This window comes from Carcharhinus amblyrhynchos, chromosome 6, assembly GCF_965287045.1.
Source record: "Carcharhinus amblyrhynchos chromosome 6, sCarAmb.v2.hapA, whole genome shotgun sequence".
NCBI lineage: Eukaryota > Metazoa > Chordata > Chondrichthyes > Carcharhiniformes > Carcharhinidae > Carcharhinus > Carcharhinus amblyrhynchos.
In genome coordinates, this window is record NC_137329.1 from 112865228 (window position 1) to 112886914 (window position 21687).

At 41.0% G+C, this 21687-nt stretch overlaps 1 protein-coding gene across 10 annotated transcripts in view; it reads right to left on the reverse strand.

The window, feature by feature from the left end:
• Nucleotides 1-21131, reverse strand: part of rab3ip (RAB3A interacting protein (rabin3)) — a 70444-nt gene extending 49313 nt beyond the window's left edge. The window contains exon 1 of one of the 10 annotated variants that reach the window (XM_080191219.1): nucleotides 20932-21123. The gene's annotated coding sequence lies outside the window, so the exon portion shown is untranslated. The other 9 variants (XM_080191214.1, XM_080191222.1, XM_080191221.1 and 6 more) reach the window with 9 other exon arrangements.
• Nucleotides 21132-21687: the final 556 nt, after the last annotated feature.

Genomic DNA, 21687 nt, shown 5'->3' on the forward strand with positions numbered 1-21687 from the left:
TTGTTTATGTAAATACTTGGGTTCCAGGATACTCAAACTTAAAATTTAATTAAAGCCTGTATAATGTCTTTTACAACAGTATGACAAGGAGGCATTTTACATATGCATACACAAATTGCCCAATCAGTAACATCTAATCTCAATTGTCTCTGCACACGGTGATCAGTGTACAAAGGAATTCTAGCAAGAATCATTAAAATGCAAGTGGAAAGTAGAATTGGGAATTTTTCAGCAGGGTAGATCCAAATGGTCCTGGGAGACTAGGTCTAGGACACACCTTCACCCCACTTGAATTTATGGTAGAATGGAGGCCTGGCAGGTCACCCAGCTCAGGTGTCGGACTGGAAGGAGGGATTCCTCTTTCAGGGGCCCCTTTCCACAAGGTGTCACTGCATCATCAAGCCTGACCCCACCCCTCCCAACCCAACTTAGATGCTCCCTTGCCCCCTTTCCACTTCTCAGGGCCTCATCTGCATCCCTTCAGAGGAACACCTCTACATTTAACAGATTGTAAGTATTGATCCTGGACACTGGGACTTGAGCTTTGGGGGATTACTTGTAGTCTCAAGTCCTGGCCACTGCTGCTGCTGGGACTACTGGACTGCCAGGCAATTCTCAGATAGGACTTCCATTGGTGGAAGCCCCATCTCTAACCAATTAACACTCCATGGAGCATTAAAAATAGCTGCAGGGCTATCAAGGTCAGCAGGAATGTGTTCCCCGCCAACTCTTTAGGTAGCAGAGTGGGAAACCCTCATCTAAAAAATCCTAGTCTAAATGTGATTGTACCAAGGCATTGCTTCATACATGTGCTAATACATGTTTACCAGGTGGGATTAAACAGTTCATTGCAGATTTAATATTAAAATTGGTCAATCTTGACTGTTTGCTACTATCACTTTCACCCAGTTTGAGGATTTGACAGTGTAGTTATTTTCCTCTGAATGTCTTATTAGTAAAATGTTCAGCTTTCCACAAATTCAAGAGTCAATAAAAATATGATCACTTGACTCTTCTGTTTCAATTGTACCTCATCAGAATCAGTCACCAAAACCAAAAAGTATATTTGTGAAAGTTTTTCTAAAAAAAAAAATTTAAAGTTGAGCCACTAAAGCTCCCAATGACATGGGAGGAAGTAATGCGTTTTAGAACACTGAAAAAAAAATTGGTTGTAAATTTGAGCAATTTAAAAAAAAGTTTTGTTATATTAAGCCATAACAAAAATCTGTCTAGATTTTAATCAACTAAGGTCAGCAACATGGTTTGTTTTGCTAGCCTATGCTTCGTTGAATTGAATATATCCCAATGAAATGCTGGCACCCATTTACCAACAGGAGTCAAAACTGTAACTGTAACTACAGTTAATGGGCTGCTTGGTGCTATAAATAGTAATAATAACCAGAAAACGTGACCTATATCCTACAATTCCCGATTACATTTGTGATAAAGTAATATGTTTGAAGAAGTTTTACAATAGTTTGACAATAAAATTATGTTGGTTTCCCAGACAAGTGAATACAGGCTCATTTGTTGAACAGCTATTAGACACGTCTTCCCCACTCAGCTGCTTTATTACTGTAATGGCAACAGGAATCATAATACATCATGGAATTTCAGATACACAAGAGAGCTACCCAGCAACAGAGAACTATGGTACAGGATAGAGAGCGCAATAATGCAACAAACTGATTAAAAACAAAATCTGCAAATGAAACAGGCTACAAAGTAAACTCTCTACAGTTAACTACTAATATTGAATAGCCACTTGAAGTCAAATAAAATTTATAAAGAAAATCACTGATTCTGCAAGGAACCACTCATTTAAACATTACCACTCCAACAGTGACTTAAATCAGCAAGATGGAATGAACACAGCGCTATTCTTTTGTACAGAGCAAGCAATTTGATTTGGACAATGATTCCATCCAGTCAAGAATTTCCTAATTACAGGAAACAGAAACCTGCAAAATCATATTGTAACAACTGAATTGCAGTACTCTTGCTTCTAAGGCAGAAGACACATTCCAGAACTTCAACACAATCTAGTCTTACCAATACAATGATGTATGAAAGAATGGTATATTTAATTTGAGGCATTACAGATAAGCCTATTTAGTTTAAAGACCTAACTGTGCAATTCAGGAGAGAGCAAGGAGGTCCCCTGATAACCAATATTCCTTCCTCAAACAACACCAAAAAGCTGATAAACAGTACGGAGATAAATGACTGGTTATGTCGATTGTGCAGCGCACAAAATGACTGCTTTGGTTTGCCTACATAACAGGCATTTCATTCTAAAAAATTATTCATGGTAAAGTGCTTTGAAATGTACAATATAAAGCTTTGTAAATAAAGTTTTTTTAAAATGGATAATCTGTGATCCTCTACCGTTGGAGATAATTCACAATCAAACTCAGCCCTGTGCGTAGGAGTGAAAGCTGTAGCAGCAAGTTAAATGATCAACCCTGTCGAACGTGTCCACACTTACAGCTAATGTTAACCTTTCATTGCACAAGACCGACAACATGGTGGCATAGTGCTGCCTCAAAGCTCCAGGACCCATTTCAATTCCAGTTTTGGGTGATTGTGGATTCTCCCAGTGTTTGCATTTGTTTCCTCCGGGTGCTCTGTTTTCCTCTCACAATCCACAGATGTTCAAAAGGTGGATTGGCCATGCTAAATTGTCCCTTAATGTCCAAAGATGTGTAGGTTAGGTGGATGTGTGGAGTTACAGGGACAGTGTGGGGGAGAGGACCTGGGTAAGATACTCTGTCAGAGTTGGTGCAGACATGATGAGCTGAACAACCTCTTCTGCACTGCCAGGGGTTCTATGATGCTATTCTACAACCACCTGGTACTTTGAATAACCACTTTTGATGGGTTCAAGTAGCAACTAAGAATAAAAATCTACATTCAACAACATTTGTTATTCTGCGACAGATAACACCCCCCCAATCCCCTTTCCCCAGAAAAAAGTTGTAAATATAATAGTTGAAATATAAAATAGTTAAATGTAAAATGAAAAAAAAAAATCAAGATTCTACTTTACTTTTTAAGTCACAAAATAGTACGTTATATTTTATGCTACTCAGAGAAATTTCACTAGAAGTGAGAAAGGGTCAGGTGTGAAATGCAAACACCCTAACTCGAATTATTTGGAAATTCTATAAATCAGTATCGGAAAATAAAAATGCCTCAAAAGAAATGCCTTCTCAACAAAAAAAACTGTTAAAAAAGCTAAAATGTGTGTGCTCCTATGTAATGCACACAGACACTGGTAAATCCCCCTACTTGAAATTTAAGTAGCATACAATAACCACCACGTAAATAAAATAGAGCTACAGAAAACCCGGTAACTACCACAATGTTTACAGCAACATTGGTTAGCAGTGGTGTTTTAGGGACGGGATTGGCCTAAATGCTTTCCCACGTCAGAACAAAAAGAGAAAATCAGCAGTGGAGCAGTGCTTCAATGACAAGTAGCAGGCAAGTTCAATCTTTGGTGTTTGCATAAGTTGACTAATTTTGAAAAAAAAATTCAACATTTTGAATTCAATCAAAAATTTGCTCAAATACCAAAATTGTTAGCATCTCATTAAACAGAGCTTTTTTTTTGCCAAATCATAAGAATCAGCCAAAACACGTCTCATTTTCTAGCTGAAAATAATGGAGAGTTTTTGGAGTACTTATAAAAGATGGAAGACAGTTCAACTTTGGGAATTTTAGATTGCTGTCCATATCTGTTTTTAAAGCTCACTTTGAAATCGAATAGGGCACTTCAACCTAGTGCTGAAGGAGATTCCTGGATCCAGACCAGGCAGTTTTTTTTTTGAAAAAAAGAGATTTTGGTGCACTACCCAATTCCAATTGCTCCGTACAACTCGGTGGCTTGCTAGGTCATTTCAGAGGGCAATTAAATATTATCTTGGGAATAGAGTCAGGCGTAGTTCAATTTGGGTAAGGAGGTGCATTCCCGAAGTGATTAATGAAGCAGTTGGCTTTTTACAACAATCCAAAAGTTGCATAGGAACTTTTACTAATACCAATTTTTTAATTTCCAAACTTTTAAAATCTTTCTAAGTTCTCAAGTTGCTACCATGCAGTTTGAACTCGGACTCTCTGGATAAGTTCAGTTCTTAAGATTACTCAAAGTACCATAACTACTGCACCTTGGTTTGCAAGCCAACAAAGTGAATTTTACAAGATCAGCGAGCAAAGGTTCCTGGAATAAACCTCCCAAATCGGTAGCAAAACCCACACAAACCCAAGTAGAACTGAAAATATTAACTTTTAAAATTGTCATTTACAGGATGTGGATGTTGCTGGCTAGGCCAGCACAGTTAGGCAGCATGGTGGCACAGTGGTTAGCACTGCGCTTCAGTGTCAAGCACCCAGGTTTGATTCCCAGCTTGGGTCACTGTCTGCGCAGTCTGCATGTTCTCCCAGTATCTGCGTGGGTTTCCTCTGGGTGCTCCCGTTTCCTCCCGGTGCTCCCGTTTCCTCCCACAGTTAGAAAGATTAGATGCTGATTAGGTGCATTGGCCATGCTAAAATGTTCTCCCACAGTGTAACTGAACAAGTGCCGAAGCGTTACAATTAGGGGATTTTCACAGTAATTTCACTGCAGTGATAATGTAAGGCTACTTGTGACATGGTATGATGCTCAACTTCCACTGCCTTTGTGAATGTGATGAGCTGTTTTCCTGAACCACTGTAGTCCATGTGGTGTAGGTACACAGTGCAGGGAGTTCCAGGATTTTGACCCAGTGACAGTAAAGGAACAATGATGATAAAAATTTCAAGTCAGAATGGTGAGTGGCTTGGAGGGGAACCTATGGTGGTGTTCCCATACATCTGCTGCCCTTGTCCTTCTAGATGATAGAGATTGCAGGTTTGGAAGATGCTGTTGAAGGTACCATGGTGAGTTTATGCAGGATGTGGGAATGCCGGCGTTGGACTGGCGTAAACACAGTAAAAAGTCTGGCAACACCAGGTTTTGGTCCAACCGATTTATTTGATAATACTCACAAGCTTTCGAGGGGACTGCCTCTTCGTCAGGTGAATGGAGAGTTCTGGCCTCAGACAGAGCATATAAAGCACAGACAGTTTGGAGATTACTGATTAAAATGCAAATCCTTACACAGGTGTAAGAAGACGAAGAGGCAGTCCCCTTGAAAGCTTGCGAGTATTATCAAATAAATCGGTTGGACCAAAACCTGGTGTTGTCAGACTTTTTACTGAGTTTATGCAGTGCAGCCTGTAGATGGTTCACACCACTGTGCATCGGTGGAAAGAATGTAGGTTCAAGATGTTGGATGGTAGCAATCAATTTGTCCTGGATGGTGTCAAACTTAAGTGTTGTGGGAGCTGCGCTCATTCAGACAAGCGGAGGGTATTTCTTCACACTCCTGATTTGTGCTGTATAGAAGGTGGACAGGCTCTGGGGAGTAAGCAAGTGTGTTACTTGCCACAGAACTCCCAACTTTTGACTTGCCCTTGTAGCCAGTATGTGCGCGCCTGGTCTAATTCTTCAGGAGCCATACAGTACATAAGGAGGCCCCACGGCACAGAGTCTGTACTGACAAAACTACCCAAAATCTACTAATCCCATTTTCCAGCACTTTGCCCATAACCTTGAAAGTTATAACATTCAAAGTGCTCACCAACAAACTTCTTGCCTCACTACTACCCAGGCAGTGTATTCCAGTCTCCCACCACCCTCAGGATGAAAAGCTTTTTCCTCAGACCCCTCCTAAAAAGTTTTAAAGTAAAGTTTATTTATTAGTCACAAGTAAGGCTTACATTAACACTGCAATTAAGTTACTGTGAAATTCCCCTAGTCGCCACACTCCAGCGCCTGCTCAGGTCAATGCACCTAACCAGCATGTCTTTCAGACTGTGGGAGGACACGAGAAAACCTGGAGGGAACCCACGCAGATACAGGGAGAACATGCAAACTCCACACAGACAGTAATGCAAGCCGGGAATCAAAACTGGGTCCCATGTGCTTTGAGGCTGCAGCGCTAACCACTGTGCCACGGTGCTGTCCCTCACCTTAAAATTATGTCTCCTCATTATTGACCCTTCAACTAAGGGGAACTGCTGCTTCCTATCCACATCCCTCAATCTTCTATACTCAATCAGTTCCCCTCTCAGCAATCTTCATAGCGAGGGGAATTGAATATAAAAGTAGGGAGGTCTTGCTGCAGCTGTATAGGGCATTGGTGAGGCCGCAGCTGGAGTACTGTGTGCAGTTTTGGGCGCCGCACCTGCGCAAGGATATTTTGGCCTTGGAGGGAGTGCAGAGGTGGTTTACTAGGCTGATACCGGAGTTGAGGGGGTTGAGCTATGAGGAGAGGCTGAATAAACTAGGCTTGTACTCGTTAGAGTTTAGAAGAATGAGGGGAGATCTCATTGAGACATATAAGATGATGAATGGGATGGATAGGATAGAGGTGGAGAGACTCTTCCCGCTCAAAAAAGACAGTAGGACTAGGGGGCACAGCCTCAAGATAAAGGGGAGGCGGTTTAGAACGGAGTTGAGGAGGAACTTCTTCACTCAAAGGGTGGTGAATCTCTGGAATTCTCTGCCCGTTGAAGTGGTGGAGGCTGCCTCGCTAAATATTTTTAAGAAGTGGGTTGATGGGTTCTTGATAAGAGAGGGGATTAAGGGTTATGGGGAGAGGGCAGGAAAGTGGAACTGAGCCACGACAGATCAGCCATGATCTTATTGAATGGCGGGGCAGGCTCGAAGGGCTAGTTGGCCTACTCCTGCTCCTATTTCTTATGTTCTTATCTCTGCTGCAAAGAAAACAACCCTGTTCAACAGAAACCCCCAAGATGTTGACAGTAGGAGATAAGATCTTTGAATGTCAGGGGAAAAATAAATAGATACTCTTTTGTTGAAGGTGAACACTGCCTGGAATTTGTGTACACAGATATTACTTGCTACTCACTTATTGGTTCAAGCCCGAATTGCTGATCAAGTCATGCTGCAATACGGACATGGACTGCTTCATTGTCTGCAAAGTCACACATGATAAACAATGCAACAAACAACATCAACCAACATTTTTTTCTGACCTTCTGATGAAGTGAAGATAATTGATGAAGATGGTTGGATTAGCATACGTGAGACTTCATGGAATCCAGAATAAATGTTGAGAACTCTCAGGACAACACTTAGCTGTATACAACTGTGCTGCCTTCTCTACTGGTGATGATGATGTCTGGCACAGGGGAGTATGGTTATGTCAGGTTGTTGCTTAAGTAGTCTGTGGGACAACTCTCCCAATTCTGGCACAAACCCTCAAATGTGGTTGCAGGGTCAGTTTATTTATTAGCCACAAGTAAGGCTTCAATTAACACTGCAATGAAGTTACTGTGAAATTCCCCTAGTCGCCACACTCCAGCACCTGTTCATTTCCATGCCTAGGTTGATGCTTTTAATCTTCATAGCAATTTGATACAACTGAAGTTGCTAGGCCATTTCAGAGGACATTAGAGTCAACCATACTGCTGTGGGTCATGAGTCAAATGTAGGCCAGTGGGCATCAGTGAATGATGATTCATAGTCACTATTATCAAGACTAGCTTTTTGATCCCAGGTTTGTTAACTGAATTTATTTTCTACCACCTGTTGTGGTGGGATTCAAACTAGTGCCGCCACAGCACTAACATGTGAGATACTGGTCCAGTAACATTACCACCATATCACTGCCTCCTCCATTTCTGCCCAAAAGGTCAAACAGCTCTTGCGTTTTCTTCTTCTCTCGCTCACTCAAATCATCGCCTAGATTGTAAGTTGCAAAGCTAAACAAAGCCAAATCACTGTCAGACATTGGTCAGGAAACTGCAGTGCAGACACTGAAAAAAATCATAACAGTAAATTTCAATCTGTTCATGCAGATTACATCTCAGCTAACTCCAATTATTTTTAAAAGTACATATGCAGTAAACATTACATTTAAAGGTCTACTTAATGAACATTTTATAAATGAATTAAAACTCCAGAAATATTTTCTATTGACATCAATTGCATGTTAAGCTTATAAATTAACCCCTTAGTAAAAATTCCACATTTTACAATACTGAGATCATACGTTATAGTAGGGGTTCGCAACCTGCTCGCTTCTGATTAATCAGACAAATGCAAAAAGCAAAGTGTTGTTTGACTTTGTATATTTCATGATTGACAATTTGATGTCTCTGAGGGCCTCAAAGATTCCATGGGCAGTACTAATGTACAATATCACCACTTCAGCCCAAATCACTTTTTAAAAATACTGCATTGAATCAAGTTATCCATGTCCGGTAGCCATAGTATGCATTTACAATTATTTTTCCTGTTCTTTGTAAATTAATCTTGTTCCTGCTGAAAGAGCTCTATCTACACATCACACAGCTCCTTCACAGGATTGGGAATTAATGCAGTACAAGTTCACCATGATCTATCAAAGCATCCTCTTTAAAAAGGCAAATTATTGTATTAATACACCTACTGGAAAACAGGTCAATTAATATCTACAGGACAGCAGGCAACTTTTGCCCAAACATTGGTGCAAACCTGCAAATCTTGAGGTTGTCTAGGTGATCACAAATCCTGGTTCAAGGATCTCTGATTTTGACTAATGCAGCAGCCTAAAACTACTCTTATTACAATTGAACTATAAAAATGGCACAACACAAACGTTTTAGTTCATAGTGAATCAGTGATATGTTCTGGGAACATTGATTCGTATCGCACCTTGGCAGCTCATAGAATTTTAAAATAATTTTAGACTTTAAAAAGGCAAGTCTCAGTAATGCTGACCATGACAACTGTCACCAATTGTCATAAAAGCTCATCTGGGTCAATGTCCTTTAGGCAAGGCAATCTGACAGAAGTCTGCGATCCTTATCCAATCTACATGCAACTCCAGGCCCACAGCAATGTGGTTACCCACTGGTCTAGAAATAGTCTAGCAAGCCACTTAATTCAAGGGCAATTAGGGTTGGGCAACAAATGCAGGCATTTTCAGCAGCATGCTCACATTGCATAAAAGAAAAAAGTAATTCAATTAAAATAAGCACATACGCAGCTTTGTTGGTGATTAGTATGGAAAGATGTGCACCCTAATAGTTCACTGGGTAAGCAGATTTTCTAGTGTGGTATTGAGGCATAAGCCAAGAGAAGAGGGGACACAGTGATATCAGCTGAGGGCAAGATTGTCAGGCGATTGTATGACACTCATTATTTGATTTAAACAAGGAATAACCACTTGGGCAAAGTCATCAAGGGTGGCCAATACCCATGACCACCATTCATCAGCATAAGTTACAAAGGAACAGAAAAGTGAAGGAAAAACAGTGTTTACGTTAGTTCAATTTAGTCACAATTATAGGAGCTGAAAGTACAGTGTTGCAAATAAAATAAACATGTTGCCTTATAAGAACATAAGAAATAGGAGCAGGAGTAGGCCATCTAGCCCCTTGAGCCTGCCCCGCCATTCAATAAGATCATGGCTGATCTGTCGTGTCTCAGTTCCACATTCCCGCCCTCTCCCCATAACCCTTAATCCCCTTGCCTATCAAAAACCCATCAACCCGTGTCTTAAATATATTTAGCGAGGCAGCCTCCACCACTTCAACGGGCAGAGAATTCCAGAGATTCACCACCCTTTGAGTGAAGAAGTTCCTCCTCAACTCCATTCTAAACCACCCCCCCCCCCTTTATCTTGAGGCTGTGCATGTTCAGTACATTGGCCAACCAGATGGATTGCAAATACTATAGACACAGTAAATTATGAGGTGTGCAGGTGGTCATAAGGTTCAATATTGAGCTTGAGCGATAAAGTAATGTGAACTCTATGATTACATTATCCCATTCAAATTCTGATCAAGCCATTATAAATGAATTCCATTGAACCAGTACTTTTGCAAGAATAGCCAAAACTATAATCTAATTTTAGGATTCATGTTACGAAAACCTAACACTAATGGATTCTCAAACACCTTGATTAGGTATTCATATTAACTCATTGCAGATATCAAAACTCTTAATTTGCTCAATGTCTACTAAACATGTCATTCTATTAACATATTTACATATGCCAAATATCTGCTTTCAGACCAGGTTACTTCAGTGTTTTATGGATTATTTGTTGTGCATCTTTACAAACTATTCAGGAAACAAGAAAGCAACGTAACACTAAAAGGCTTCAAATGTCCATTACTCAAGAAAGCACATGTTTATTGTCCTCTTAGCCATCTTCATAAATGGCTATTTATGAAACTTACAACTTGAATTCAGGGGCCTGAGTTACACAAAGTTATGTTTCAGCACTTGCTCTATCTGGAAGGACCTGAAATATAAATGAAGTGCATCTCTGGATGCACTGACACCAAACATAAGCACGGTTGCACAATAGTTAGCACTGCTGCCTCACAGCGCCAGGGACCTGGGTTCGATTGCCGCCTTTGATCCTGTCTGTGTGGAGTCTGCACGGGTTTCCTCCTTCGTATTCACGAAGGAGAGGGGTTCGGTGTCGTGCAGTGTCTTGGAGGGAGCTGTGGATCAGTGGCAGGAAATATCTATTACGAGGGAGGAAGTGCTAGGGCTTTTAGGTAGCGTAAGGACGGATAAAGCTCCGGGGCCTGATGGTATTTATCCCAGGCTGCTTAGGGAGGTGAAAGATGAAACTGCTGGGCCTCTGGCGCAAATCTTTGTCTCTTCTTTGGACACAGGTGAGGTCCCAGAAGACTGGAGGGTAGCAAATGTGGTACCGCTGTTTAAAAAAGGTAGTAGGGATAACCCTGGAAATTATAGACCGGTGATTTTGACATCGGTGGTAGGGAAATTAATGGAAAAAAATACTTAGGGTAGGATGTATGAGCATTTGGAGCGTTGCGATCTGAGTAGGGATACGCAACATGGCTTTGTTAGAGGGAGGTCTTGCCTTACGAATCTGGTAGAATTCTTTGAGGAGGTGACAAAAACGGTTGACGATGGGAGAGCCGTTGATGTCATCTATATGGATTTCAGTAAGGCGTTTGACAAAGTCCCTCATGGTAGGCTGGTAGAAAAGGTTAAGGCGCATGGGATACAAGGACAGGTAGCTAGGTGGATTGAGAACTGGCTGGGCAATAGGAGACAGAGGGTAGTTGTTGAGGGGACCTTTTCGGGCTGGAGGCCAGTGACCAGTGATGTGCCGCAGGGCTCAGTACTGGGACCTCTGCTCTTTGTAGCATACATAAACGACTTGGAAGAGAGCGTACGTGGTGTGATCAGCAAGTTTGCGGATGACACCAAGATGGCAGGGTTGGCGGATACTGAGGTGGAATGTCAGGTGATACAGCAGGATATAGATAGGTTGGTACATTGGGCAGATAGGTGGCAGATGAAATTTAATCCTGACAAATGCGAGGTGATGCATTTTGGAAGGAATAATGCAGAGAGGAGCTACGTGATAAAAGGTAGACCGATTAGGAGTATAGAAATACAGAGGGACCTGGGAGTGCAGGTTCACAAGTCTATGAAGGTTGCGACACAAGTGGAGAAGGTTGTGAGGAAAGCTTACGGAATGCTAGCCTTTATAGGAAGGGGTATAGAGTATAGGAGCTGCCGTCTAATGCTTCAGTTGTACAGAACGTTGGTTAGACCGCATTTGGAGTACTGCGTCCAGTTCTGGTCACCTTACTACCGGAAGGACGTGGAGACTCTGGAGAGGGTGCAGAGGAGGTTTACCAGAATGTTGCCTGGCATGGAAGGACTGAGTTACGAGGAAAGGTTGGAGAAACTGGGACTTTTCTCCTTGGAAAGATGGAGATTAAGGGGAGACATGATAGAGGTATATAAGATACTGAAGGGAATAGATAGAGTCAATTGTGAGAGGCTGCTCCCTAGACTGGGTACAATTACGAGAGGTCATGATCTAAGGGTGAGGGGGGAGAAGTATAATTTGGACGTGAGAGGAAGGTTCTTCACGCAGAGGGTCGTGGGGGTATGGAACGCGCTACCGAGTAGGGTGGTGGAGGCAGGAACAGTGGACTTGTTTAAGGTTTACTTAGGTAGACACATGAGCGAAACAAGGATGGAGGGTTATAGTAGGGGGTATTAAATAGGGTCAGAGCCTCGGGAGACACCGGAAATGCAGACTTGTGTTAACGTTTTTGTCTTTTTATTCCGCAGGTGGAGGTCCACCTTGCTGTCAAACAAGGGGCATGCACACGGTGGGTCGTGCGTGGGCTGCTCTTGGAGGTTCCGGGAGTGGCCTAGTACTTCGTGTCGGTGTGTGTGCTTGATCCTGGACCGGTAGACGGGCGCCACAACAGCTCAGTGACTAGCACTGCTAGCTGTGCAGATACATGGATTTGGGCCTGTGTCTGTGGGAGTTTGCGCATTCTCCCTGTGGTTGCGTGGGTTTCCTCTGGGTGCTCCGGTTTCCTCCCACACCCAAGATGTGCTCTTAGGCTGATTGGTATAACAAATTGACACTATTCTCCCCTGAATCTGGCTAAGTTAGGGGTTCCACTCACAGACACGCAGGGCAGGGGAGGTGTAGGAGGATGCGGCGGTGCGGGCTCGTTGGGCCGAAGGGCCTGTTTCCCGTGCTGGGTTGTTCTTTGTTCTTTTTGTTCACAGGCCAAAAGATGTGCTGGGTAGGTGGACTGCAAATTCTCCCTCAGTGTACCCGAACAGGAGCTGGAGTGTGGTGACTAGGGGATTTTCACAGTAACTTCATTGCAGTGTTAATGTAAGCCTACTTGTGACACTAAAGTAAACTTCAAAACAAAAGGAGGCCCTTTTGGTCTGCCTTTTTAATAACAGTTTTGTGAAAGCTTTTATCCAAGAAATCAAAGAACATAGACTTAATTTCAGCAGTAGGCCATTCAGCCCTTTGAACCTGCACCATCATTCAATAAGATCATGGCTTTGCACAGTCCACAAACATAACTTCAATCTTCCTGTTGCATACCATTTTAATTCAGCAGCTTGCTTTCATACCCACATGTCCACCTTGGTCTGTTGCAATGCTCCAGTGAAGCACAGCGCAAGATGGAAGAGCAACATCTCAACTTCCAGCTGGTCAGGGAGTTCGGCAACTTTCGATTTTGACCTTTCTCCTCCATCTTAAACAGCACCCTCCCCGCTCCCCACCCAGCAGTAAATGATAAGGAGTGTGTATGTACTTAACACCAATTGGTATGCAACAACTGGTCCAGAAAACTGCTGTAGTATTTTTGTTTTACACAAGACTACAACCAGAATTCTTGGCCATTTTTTTTAAATTCCTAAGCACTATTCTGAATTTGAGCATTGTGACAATGAGTGTAATACACTAACTGATATCTCAGTTTCTCATGGGAGGTCTTCACGTTAGCTGGGGTTAAAGGAAGGGGATAATCAGACCAAGGTGTGTGCGACATAATTCAATCCAGATTTTGAAGTCATACTTTATTTCCATATAATAGTCTGTGATACTATTAAAAGGCAAAGTTTATAACAATTGGGAAACGGAATGTTTCCCAGTCTTAGATGATCTGGTAACTGTGCCATTTTGACCGGTGGATAAGAATGTATGGCCAGGAGGCAGCAAACACAACTGGGATGAGGAGGAGGAGGCCGACGACGAAGACGACAACAACAAGGGGCCTGAAATGGAAGCCATAAATACGCAGGTCTTCAGTGAACACATCCAATATCATCAGTAGTTCTATTTCATGAAAACGGCTACCACCAAATAATGTCATGTATTGCAGTCAAAACTAGGGCCTTGAATAAGTGCATTACCAATTGTTAGGGTCTCAAGCCAAAACCCCCAAGGTATATTATGAAGTCAGACTAGATCACAACAACTTTTCTACTTTGGCGTAAAATGTGAGGAAAGCATGCTTCTCTCCAGGAGAAATTTCATTGACAAACTAGGGATCCTTTATCAAAGCAAGTTCCCAACACAGATTAAGCAGAACTTCTAACAAAATGAGGCAGTTTAACTCTGGACAGTTGAACAGTCTTTAAACATGAAAAGAAACAACTCAAATTTCTAACTTATCTCTATTCCAGTTCCAAATTAGCTACATTCTGCCTATAGACATAAAACCCACTTAAACAGATATCTAAAAATATGCAGATCACATTGGCCATGATAAAATTGCCCCTTAGTGTCAAGACGTATAAATTTGGGGAATTAACAGGTAAATATGTGGGGTTACAGGGACAGATGGGATTGTTGTCAGTGCAGTCTCGATGGGCTAAATAGCCTCCTTCTGCAGTGTAAGGATTCTATGTTTCTAAATATAGTTAACAATCAGGTATATATTTGTTTTAACTTGGGTTAATAGCCTTGGAGCTTCCAGAGTGAAACAGCTCCAGTCAGCACCTGAACGGAAAACACGAAGCTGTTTCCTTGCTACAAACCTAGCTCCTCCCATTTCTTTAATTAAAACCCAGGAGAAATTTCCATTTATAAACAACAGTTCATTAATCTTACACAGGCTAAAATTCTGAGCTGCATGTTTCCGAGAAAAACTGGCTACCTGGAAAGTAAAATCTTAAAACATTCTACAGAAATATATATATATTATCACATTATGTTTGCAAAGGCCTTCAGCTTTAATGTAACAGTCTCGTTTCAGAATAGACAGGCAACATCAGTGACATCTCCCAGTTTGTTACTCATTGTAATAGAGAAATTACAACATAGAGGAACGCAAACAACTTTTCCCTTATTAAACAGAGGGAAGCAGGATCAGGCTTCTCCACATTGCCAAAAATCATAGACTGCACCCAGAATGTCTTGTTTGTGCCCTATCATCGTTTTGATATCTTTTATGAACAGGAAAAGATTCCACTCTCTTAACAATCAGCTTGCTTGTGACAGGTAGTATCTCATGCATGTGTGCAGCCAGTATATAATGAGTAGTAGTGTTGGCTGCATTCCTGATAACAAGCTTCCAGTGGCAATTCTACTTTTATCCCTTGGACCCCATTAAATGGACATTTTCCACAGTACAATTGAATTGCTATCTCCTCTCTCTTCCCTATTTGCTTTGATTTACTCTTTAATCCTATTAACCTTCTAAAAAATTAACACACCTACTTTAGCAATTAATGATGCTAATTTCAAGGTATCAAAATGCATCAATTCTCATCATCATCACATGCACTTTTTAAACCAATATTTGCAAGTCATTATCTGTGCCTGCTTTCAACATGTTACAAATGTCAGCTGTCATACAAGCTTACATGCCTTCTTTACTTATTTAAAAGCACAAAGAATAGAAAATAAATTATTTATAGTCAGTATAAAGCATTGGCATAAACATTCAATTACCAAATGCAAAATTAGAATCAAAAAGAAACCACTGTTTACAAATGCAAATAGTCCTTTCAAGATAGAAAGCATCTCACCACTGCAGTACTTAGAAAGCAGTGTGAATTAATTAAAATTAGTTTCTGTGGGAGATCAGGAAAAATTTTGAAAATGTGACAATTGACAGGAAAAAAAGAGATGTTTTGAGTAAATTTTATGAAGTAGATAGACATCATTCCAAAGGAAATGAAATGGCACTTAAAATCATATAAGACATCCCTCCAATCATACAAAACATTCCTTCAAAGACATGCAGATTAAAACTCCCTTTTACACTACTCCAACCGTATCAGATTTTCAGCTTATGACTTGTTGTTGCTCAATCTGACATTTCCATCACCTGCAGTCAATTCTTGCAGCTTCTAAATGATATTGGTAAATTAAAACAAAACCATAAAGGATATATCTTCAAAATGTATCTGTGGCAGTAATTTGTTATTTTTATAATATGGACCATTCTGAAGTGATTGTCTCTATCTATTTTAAAGAATTGATTGTCTCGATTTATTTTCAAGAAAAGTCTTCAGACAAGATGTTGTGCCACCACGTTTACAGAATTTCCAAGGTTTCATTTTATTAATAGTAAGTCTTCCACAATGGCGCACCTTGGGAGTAACAGCAAGTACAGTCTTCAGGTGAAGCTCAGTGGAGAATATTGGACCAAAGCATTCAGGTGTATTCCAGTTACAATTTTAAATTACATCTTCTAGCCTTATTTTTACAATTCCATTATAAACTTGATATCCACACAAATATTGGTAATTGCCAATGGACAGTTTTTCCACACTAACAATCACAACTACATGCCAGTGTGATCAGACTATGACAAGCCTACAAAAGTATTATCTATTATATATGTGCACACTAAAAATTACAGCAGAAAGTTTTAATAAAAATTGCAGCAAAAATACAACAAGTCAGGTGACAAAGTGCACACAATCCAAGATTTTTATTATGGATACAGATACAAAGCATATAGGTCAATAGACAGTTCCTCAGGGGGGTACTTTAAAATTAAATATTAAACAACCGAGAAATCAATCCTACCGCCTTTGACCCTTCTCTAAATCTAATGAGGCGAGACATGATCAAGACGATCACTGCCCCAAAAAAATACACATTTAAACTGCAAATCGTCAGGAAAGAGCAGCTGCAGCCTGGTAGGTAAAACCACAGTTAGCAGGAGTGCCACAGTGCTTGTAATTTTTAGTTCCCAGTTTTCATTAAAGGAACAGAGCGAAGGGAGTGACATTACCAGCAGCAAGACATACTTCACATTTAAAATTTGGTTTGTGTTTTTAATTAGCAAAGCCTCAAATGAGCCACAAAAGGAAAATAACACACAAGTTTGATCAAAGACATACTTTTTAAAAGGAATGTTTTAAAAGAGAAAGGATTTGGAGAGCTTAAAGTAATAAATTCCAGAGCCTAGATACCAGAGGCTGCCAAAGGCAAAGCAGCCAATAGAGAAGTGATTAAAATCAGGGATGCTTACAAGCACAACACTGGAGGAATGCAAAGATCTTGGGTTTGCAGTGTTGGAGGTGGTTACTGAGATAGAAAGGGATGAGGCCATGGAAGAATTTTAAAACAAGGATGAAAATATTAAAATTTAAGTATGGGAAATGGTGCATATTAGAAGACGGGCAGTGTTTGGGACAAGTTCAAGTTTTTACAGAGTCAAAGATGAGAAGTTTACCAAGAGAGCACTGGAACTGTTTTGTCTAAAATTAACAAAAAGCATAAAGCATGCATGAGGTTTCAAGCTGCCAATAAATTGAGGAAAAGCAGAGTTGGGCAATGCTATGGTGATGGAAATTGATAGCCAGGGTTGCAGAACAAATGCCGTCATAAGCTTATCTGGAGGAATCAAATACAAAACTATGATACCAAGGGTTTGTTTCATTCTCAGACAATCGTCTCATATAGAGAGATGGCATTAGTGGCTCGAAAACAGAACCAACGAATCCCAACACTGCAGGCAGCCATTCAGCCTGTTGAGTCTACACCAAGTCTCCGAAACAGCATATTACTCAGGCCTGCTCCCCGCTCTATCCTCACAATCCTGCACATTTACCATGGCTTATCCGTCTAAACTACATACTTTCGGACACTAGGGAGCAATTTAGCATGGCCAATCCACCAAACCTGCACATCTTTGGACGATGGGAGGAAATCAGGTCACCCAAAGGGAACACATGGGGAGAACGTGCAAACTCCACCCAAGACCAGAGTCAAACTCAGGTCCTTGGTGCTGTGGAGCAGAGATTAAAAGGAAAAAAGTATTAAACATACATTCATATAAATACATATGTTACAGGAGGGTGACAGGCTATTAAACAAATTGCAATTTAGAATAAAATACATTCTAACGTAACACCAAAAACAATTTATGAAATTTGTTTAAAAGAGAAACATTAAACGGAAAAGTGAAAGGGAAAAACTGCAGCTATCCTCTCTCAGCTACTTGTTTCTCTGACAACGATAGACAGAATAGACTTTTTAACCAGGCTTCAGGCCAGTTGTCCTAGATAGGATGAATGACTTCAAGTTTTTTTTTAATATTTAAAAGACCATAATGAAGGTGGAATACATTATTCATAATATAATTATTTTTAGGGCCAATAATACGTCCTACTATTAGAAAGGTAATTTTTTTTTAACACTTCCCCGATCAGCCATGATCTTATTGAATGGCGGGGCAGGCTCGAAGGGCTAGTTGGCCTACTCCTGCTCCTATTTTTTATGTTCTTATGAGAAAGAGGAGCAGGAACCAGTCACATGGCCCCTCAAGCCCAGAGTACTATTCAATTAGATCATGAATAATTTGATTCAACTCCACTTTCCTGCCTGCCCTCAAACCCTCAATTTTCCTGTAGATCAAACATTTCTATCCTCTACTGTCATCTTTGGAAGAGAATTTCAAAAAAAAGAGCCTCAGAGAACAAATTCATTTCCATCTTAAATGCAAAATCCCTCATTTTAAATTGCTCCCCTTAGTTCTAGGCTCTCCAAAAAGAAACATTTTCTTAGCATCCACCCTGTCAAGCACCTTCAGGATCTGTTTCAATAAGATCACTACTTACTCCTTAAATGCCAATGACTGCAGACAGCATCTGCTCAATCTTTCCTCATAACCCCTTCATTGTGGGAATTAACCCAGTAAACTCTCTCTCTCTCTCTGAACTGTCTCCAATGCAGGTATATCCCTCAAGTGAGACCAAAACTATACACAATGCTCTAGGTGTGGTCTTACGAATGCCATATACAGTTGTAGCATGACATCCCTATTTTTATATTTCAATTCCAAATATTAGCAATAAATACCAATATTCCATTTGCCTTCCTAATTAATAAAAAAGGTGTTTGTCCTGCTATGAAATTGTATCTCCTATCTTGCCTTTGATTACCCAGACTAAAATCTGACCAAATTTCAATAATAGTACAGAATAATCATTTCTTAAAATGAATCAGAGGTGAGACTCCAGTAGAATGTTGATATATGACACTGATGTTCTTTTTATTGGTGATTTCCTACTAAAGAAGAATATGTTTCTCGTCAAAACAATAAGTTATTTCAATGAGGTACGAGGCTCTTTTGATTAAGTTCAACTGGATTACAGATACAGTTAGATCAGCAATTATTTTTCACAAGAATCTTTGGCAAAGATATAAAGACTGGATACACACTTTCAAGAAGGCAACCTGAAACCTGATTGAGGTTATGGCCAAAAATCTTGAAAAAATTAATAATCTCCAATTAGAACATATCCTAAAATATATTTCCCAAATATTGCTTAGATTACTTCTTAGTAATAAGTAATTATGCAATCATTAAATTCTAGCAGATCAACGTTTGCCACGACAATCACAGTAATCAAAAACGGTCTACAACTTCGCAAAGTCATCACCTGAACTCCAGGGTTCTTACTTAACTTACCAAGTAACCAACTGTTGAATCACACAAGATCCAGAAGCACAAGAGAAACAACAAATAATAGCAAAAAAAGTTCTACAATTCCAATACAAGGAAATTCACAGTGTAGATGGCAATGCAATAATCTCATCACTCCTATTGCCTCCACTGAATCAAGCCTCAATGTAATTCTACAAACCTTCAATGGAATTTCAGCTCTGCTTGACTATTAAGTTTTTCTTCATTTATACAATATAAAAAGACATCTATTACATAAAGGACAAATAAAGGGCTCTGAACGTAATTTAGTTTGCATACATATGTTGCCAAAGCGTTCCACGTTAGTGTCAACAAACGAAAGCCCAGTTACATAATCTTTATTCTAACATATTAGAAATAAAGATGGGCAGTAACTACAGGAATATTGTGATAAAAGATGTGACAGCAGGCAGTACTTCCATGCCATGAAGAAGAGGTTTATAAACAAAGATTGAGTGAATTTGAAAACTAGATGGTTTGTCAACAAATACTGTTATGAAGCTTTCTCACGAGTATGCAAGGACTTAAGGACATACAAAACACCACAACTGCATTGTAAGGGGATATGTTAAATCGATGGATAACCCAGCAATCAAAGCATTCTGTTAACTACTCAAAGCAAAAATAATTGTATACTGTTAATATATACACATTTCTTGTCAAGAGCAGTAGTGACTGCATGTATACTGTTAATACATCATGCACATTTCTTGTCAACAGAGCAATAGTGACTGCATGTATACTGTTAATATATACACATTTCTTGTCAGCAGTACAGTGACTGCATTTATACTGTTAATACATCATACACATCTGCCAACAGAGCAGTACGGTGATTGCATGCAAAATTATGTGCAGTGGCTGGGGTTTTTTTTTGTTCGCAGTGAACTGATTGCAACATGAAGAAACTGATGCCTACAGCATCCGCCAATGTACAGAAAGATTTGCAAAATCCCAGAACTCGTACAGTATTAACTGCAAATCTTTTGCAGATGATCCTCTCTCGGCTGTTTTTACAAACTCAAGAAATACCGCCCCCCTTCCATCATAATAGAGCAGATTCCTTCTCAAAAACCGCTGGGGTATATGTATAAGAAAAGAACATGGCTTGTTCAACCTGATGCACCATCAATAAACTGACAGTCAATTTGCAGCGGGCAACATTGCGGGCTCTGGCCGCCGAGACAAGGCCGGGAGATGCGAGAGCCAGAGGCTTTCCCACCCAAAGGGCTGACAAGTCTCGGTTTCTGGCGGGATCTCAACTCGATCCATTCACAAAAAAAATCGGAACCCCTGCCACTTTCCCCCTGGATGGGGGCAGGTTGGAAAAGGATGGAACGTCGCACCGTTAAAACCGTTGGTCGCGCGCGGCAGGTCCCGGGATCAGCGAAAGGGACAGGCCCCGCGGGTGCTGCTGCACAGGACTCTCCAGGTAAAAAAAACACCTTTCATTTAACGTCACAGCCATTCCCTCACCTGACACCTGCCAAACAATAAACCTTTACCGTAAACCGACGCGGCTGAGGGGAGGGGAGGGGAGGAGGGGATCTCGGAGTCAACGTTGCAGGTGTTTTCACCTCAGACGCGCTATCGTTATCCCAGCCACACTCAACTTTCCTTCACCTGCTTTCGCCGTTTCCCCTCCCGGCTTCGAGACTTCAACACCTCCAGCCACCGATTGCGGCTGCGCAGTGCCGGCTGTTTCTTCCCTCCCGTCCTTTGTTGCAGTTGCGCAGTGCCGGCTCTGCCCCCTCAACGGCTAAGTATCACCAACTGTTTCTCCCCCCCTATCTCTGCGGCTGCGCAGTATCGGCTGTTCCTCTCCTTCCCTCCCTTCCTTCCTTCTTTGTCGTTGCACGGTATCGGTTGACCACCTCCGCAGCGCATGATCGGCTGTTTTTCCCCTCATCTCTGCGGCTGCGCAATCCCACCTGATTCTTCCCCCCCCCCCCCCCCCCCCACTTCGGTAGCTGCGCAGTACCGGCTTTTTTAAAAAAAAACCTCACCCACATCTGCGGCTGCGCAGTTCCGGCTGTCTCGCACCTCTGCGGTTGCGCAGGAGTATAAAATGCTGGGAATGTGCAACAGGATTTGAATGGAGAAAAAAAATAGTTGACGTTTCAGGTCAGTGACTCCTCCTCAGAACTTTCATTCATCACTGACTGTGTTTTCTCTCCAGAGATGCTTCCAAACCTAATGAGTATGTTTTTATTTCAGATTTCCAAGAGTATTTTGCTCTTGTATTCGTTTTTAATTCATTGCCCTTTCCCTTCTACAAATACCCGCCTTCAATAAATTCTGCTCATCTCTTCAATGGGATTTCCATTTGTCTCTTTTCACACATGGATTACCTTCATTGCTTGATCAGGCCACGGAAAC